A 5,588-nucleotide genomic window follows, 5' to 3' on the forward strand; every position below is an offset into this window, starting at 1 on the left:
AGGATCCTCAACATCATTAGTTATTAGGGAAAGTCAAATTAAAATCACAATGAGATACCACTAAAAAGCTATTAGAAAAATGAAAATAAATAAACAAAACGACTAAATCGAATGCTAATGAGTACACAGAGCAGCTGAAATGTTCATTCATCAGTGGTGGGGATGCAACATGGTGCATCTGCTAGAAAACAGTTTGTAGTTTCTCTTAAGATGGTCACAATTTAAGGTGTTTGCCTACAAAAATAAAAACTTCTGTTCACACACAAAAACTGTGCACTTATGGTCATAGTGGTCTAAGGATTATTCTAAAGCTCCTCCTCTTCTTTTTCTGTAGAGATGCTAAGAGCATTTATAAGTCTCAGTCTTTGACGTCAGTCAAATAAAAGTCATGATTTTTAATTATGATTTTGCCCAGAAGTAATCATTTAACCAAAAACAAGGCATCTAAACAGCAAGCTCTGTTTTTGAGGTATTATAATAATTACAGGTAGCATCATGAAAGCTCTTTTATTCTGATATAGTGGCTTCTCCAGGAGCCTGTCTATAATTCAAGTGCTTTAATAAAGCCATAATTATGAAGTCATTTATACACAGACCAAGATGCTTTTGCCCTGCTATCTTTGGAGGCTTAATATTCTATTCAAAATTTTACATCATGAATACCACGTTCCTCCAGGCCTAAAAGATCGGGAATTTTCTTCTCCTCTCCTTTTCTAACAGTGACTGTTTGACTTTTAGGTACAGGTCATTATCACACCATTAGTAACTCCTGAAATGCCTGTCAAAAAATATATTACACTCACGCACATAGTCTTCGTAGTTATATAATTTTAACATTATGACATACATGGCCCTATAATGCATAATGCTCTCTAATCTTTCAGATGAAATCACTTTTTTTCTTTTTACTCAGCACTACCTTCCTCTTAGCTCCCTCCAATTCATTGCCCTTATTTGTTTCACGTTTATAACCTACAACACACCCTCCTGTATGTTATTACGTGTTTATATAATCTCACAACTGCAATATAAGGTTATAATACCTTAAAATGCATATGAAAATAGCTAATGAAAGCCACAAAACCATGAGTGATTTAGTTATCTGCAGGTCCTCCAGCCTTCAGGTTTAACCTTTCTTTAATATCAGATAACTTATGCCTTCGTCCTACTCAGAAAAATTCTGTGATCACCATAGTATTTGTAAGGCCTTCCAATTTTGAGAAAAAGAAGTCATAGGGAGAAGCATTAATTTTCCATGGTTCTACTTTCTAAGTTCCTCTTTCCTAACTTGAGATCCAATTACTACTCATTATTTTTCTGGTTGAAGTTTCCTTTCTTTCCCTTCCTGATTCTCCAAATGTGACCACATTCACTCCACAAAACATTATTTAATGTATAGTCATTGTGGATTAAAATTTTGTCAAAGCTTTATGTTAATAAAAGATAGTAACAGTAATTTACAGAACAGATACAAATTCAGATTGAAAATTTAAATTGATTGAGAGTTTCAGATGGTTTCTAAATCCTCATTGATAATCCCCATAATCCCCACAGAGGGACCTCTTGTATATTGGCTATGTGTCTCTTTGAATTCTTGCCTAAATTACAAATTGGTAGGCTCCTTTCTCTCCTATGCCTCTATTCTCTGAATTAGAAACACCAGAAAATATTTCAATATGTTTTTTGATTTTGTAAAATACATCAGCTCCCTGCTTGAGCCAATCAATTCGCAACTACCCCAGCTTAATAGATCTCCACTTTCACACACTCCAAAAAAAACAATTTCCCAGAACAAAAAACTAAAGCAATAACCATTCTGAGATTATTTGTCATCTAGAAACAAAATGTCCAAAAAAAAAAGTTTTCTCGTATAGTATCTCTTGTTTAATAAGTAAAACAATAAAGTATACCAGAAAAAGTAGTAGACTTGAAATTAGGAGTCTATTAACTTGTTTTAGACTTTTTTAATAAAGAAATTGTGTGACTTTAAGGGAATCATTAGCATCTCTTAGTTCCAGCACCTCACAGATGCAATATTGGTATATTGGTGATCTATTTGGGGTATACAAAGGTAAATGTAAAATTAATGCCAGAAGAAGCTTCATGTGTATATTTAAAGTGGCAAAGTGGGCTGTATTTGTTAGGTCTTGTCAAACCTTGTCTGTCTGGAAAACACCGGCATATAAAGGACACATGATGCTGCCCAGTGGAGGATGGAAAGATAAGAGTAGAGGCAGGTTGTCAGGTTCTTATATGCAGCGGAACATTGTCATCCTAATTTTACTTTACTTGATCATTTGAAAAACCAATCATCTTTTCTAGAAGAAAAAAGGAAGTCCATAATGACAATGGAAAAAAAGAAAAACTTTCTTTATTATTACACAGGAAAAATGACAAAAAGGGGAAAGATGTGCAAAGGGTGAGGGAAAAAAATTTACTATAAAAATTGGAGACAGATTGATAGGATGATACTCAACTAACCATCATCATGATAACAAATAGGAAAAATTATTTCCTCCTAAGTTATTATAATAAAATACAGAGAATCCCCATCCTGTAACTACATGCACAGAGAAATGTTGTTTATGGCAATAACATTCTCCTACTCAGAGCTTTTCCCATGGCAAATTTAGCATCTTTGCTCTTTAAGCTGTAGATTAAGGAGCTCATCATGGGACGCACATTCATATAAAAAACAGAAGAGGATTTTCCCTCATCCATAGACCCAGCAGAAGATGGTTTGACATACATAAATGCACTTAATCCAAAGAACAAAGAAACAGCAATTATGTGGAAACTGCATTCATTGGAACTGATGTGGAGGATCCTGGAGAGGATGTCACCATAAGAGATAAAGATGGTGACAACAGGCACAATGATGTTGATGCCTGCCACAATGAAAACCACCAGCTCACTGATGTAGGTGCTGGTGCAGGAGAGCTGGAACACAGGGAGAATGTCACAGAAGTAGTGATTGATGGTGTTTGCATCACAGAAGGTCAGTCTCAGCATGCATCCAGTGTGGGCCATGACCCCAGAAAAGGACAGGAAGTAGGAACCAAGCATAAGGCTGAAATACACTTTAGGGGACATGGCAATGTGATAAAGAAGTGGGTAACAGATGGTCACACAGCAATCATAGGCCATTGACGTCAGCATATAACATTCAGAAATAAAAAAAGAAAAAGAAGAAGAAAAGCTAGATCATGCAAACCACGTAGGAGATAATATTCTTCTCTGAAATACAGTGCCTCAGCATTTGGAGTGTAAACACAGAAGAATAACAGAAGTCTGTGAAGAACAATTTAGAAAGGAAAAAGTACATGGGAGTGTGAAGATGTGAATTCCGCATAGTTAGAATTACCAAGACAGAGTTTCTTATCACAGTGACAACATACATTACAAGAAACAGGAAGAACAGGGGGAGTTAAAGATCTGGCTGGTCTGTTAACCTCAGCAGAATGAATTCATTCACCAAAGAGCCATTTCCAGGAAACATTCTACTCTAAGGGAATCTATGGACACAGGAGAAAAGAAGACAACCCAGAACTTCCCACGGTATTTTCTCCCACACCCTGGAATATTGCTGAGATTGTCTGAAACTAGACTAATGTGGACCCACAGAATCTGCCTTTACCACTACTAGGTTACTGAGTGGCGTTGACTTACCCATGATAGAATCTTACTAAGCCAAATATAGCACAAACTTAGCCTATGGAGTGAAGGCTAGTTCTGCCATGTGCAAACTTAATTCTTAAGAAGTAATAGAATAAGGGAGAAGAAGGATGAACCGGGACAGAATCATCCTTCCCTCATCTCATTATTTCTTCATTCACTTGAGTCCTCCCTTACCATTAAAATTGGAAGCAGAGACCTTTGCAACCTGGTGCCCATATCCAATGCAGATTAGACTCTGGTGTGGTGGGGACAAAGGATCTTGTTTCTAATACACAAGTAGGGAACCCAAGTCCAAAAAAGGTTACATTACTACCCCAAGTCATAGAAAAAGCCATAAATCTACAAGAGGGAGATTTTCATTCATGGAGAGGGAACTACCGACTAAAATACTGCATCCATCACTTTCTCTGTTTTCTCTGAACATTCCCAGCTCCTACTTTAAATAGATTCTTACATCAGTTGCACTTGAATCTCAAGACTGACAAGGTGTAAAATAAAAGGCAATATCTTATATCCCTGTAATTCCATTTCAAAGCAAGACAGTAATATAAATAGAATTCAGAAATACATCCTCTTATGCCAGACAACCTCGGTGCTTTCTTTTGATTACTTACCCTGTGGTCCTGAAAGGGAAATTTCAGTGTCTGAGGCTTTGGGTTTTTTGCTTCTAAGAAGGTGCAACCCAAACTCTATTTCCAGTATGTTCTGAAATTTTTTCTGAACTACAGATCATCTAATTTATGATTAGTGCTTTGAATCCTCTCAAGCATCAGAAAAAATAGTCTTTATTGTTATTACATATGCCATTTAATGAGACATCAGAAGACTTACTACGAGTTTAATGATAATAATACAAGTGGTTATAAACAGTGTAGAAGCTTGCTCAGTCTCTTCCCCAGAAAACAGATTTTAAGAGTAACAGGAAAACAGGGGAATTGTATTTTCACCCTGGACCATAACCTGCCTTTAGTTCCTTAGAGACTTAATATTTTACTCAAGTTTTCTTTTCACTCTGGTCATTGTGCATCAGTCATGCAGAGCCAGAAATAAGCTTTAATTTCTCAGTCAGCAAGATGGTGCAATGGGAAGCCCTAGATCCTCCTTCCCCCATGAACAAAGTAATTCTACAACAATTCATGGACAGATTCTATTTGTGACACTTCTCAACCTAGTTATAATGTTCCTACATCCCAGTCTAGCATAAAATCAGCCACATGGAATCTGGTAGGAACATTTGCATTATCTCTGTGCCATAATCTCTATTTCTGGCAGAGCATCATGCAGTTGGAATAAAAGCTTCTCCTTGGGAAGGGCATTGGGGTACACCATGCATCCAATGCCCCACATTTTCCACAAGTTATGCCAAGGACTGGCTTCTATCTAGCCTGTCTCATAGCACTGATAGGACATAAGACACAGCATGCTCTGATCACTAAGGGCCAGTGAAAACACAGTAGGCAATTTAGACAAAATAGCTCAGTACAGAGATAGAAGAGAAAGAAAGAAAGAAAAGCAAAGAAAGAGAAGGAAAAAAGAGAGAAAGAAAGAAGAAAGGAAGAAAGGAAGGAAGAAAGAAAGAAAGAGAGAGAGAGAGGGAGGTAGGGAGGGAGGGAGGGAAAGAAAGAGGGAGAGAGGGAGGGAAAGAAAGGAAGAAAGAGAGAAAGGAAGGAAGGAAGGAAGGAAGGAAGGAAGGAAGGAAGGAAGGAAGGAAGGAAGGAAGGAAGGAAGGGAGGGAGGGAGGGAGGGAGGGAGGGAGGGAGGAAAAGAAAGACAGGGAGGGAGAGAAGGAGGGAGGGAAAAAGGAAGGAAGGAAGGGAGGGAGGGAGGGAGGCAGGGAGGGAGGAAGGAAGGAAGGAAGGAAGGTCCTCCTAGCTTCTCCCTGGAGAGGGAAAGAGATACACTGGACTCTT

General features: G+C 37.8%; 1 pseudogene; it reads right to left on the reverse strand.

Annotated features, from left to right (window-relative positions):
* Positions 1-2,583: 2,583 nt before the first annotated feature.
* LOC715439 (olfactory receptor 8B3-like) lies at positions 2,584-3,499 on the reverse strand (annotated as a pseudogene).
* Between the last annotated feature and the right edge of the window lie 2,089 nt (positions 3,500-5,588).

Source organism: Macaca mulatta, chromosome 14 (assembly GCF_049350105.2).
Source record: "Macaca mulatta isolate MMU2019108-1 chromosome 14, T2T-MMU8v2.0, whole genome shotgun sequence".
Lineage (NCBI taxonomy): Eukaryota > Metazoa > Chordata > Mammalia > Primates > Cercopithecidae > Macaca > Macaca mulatta.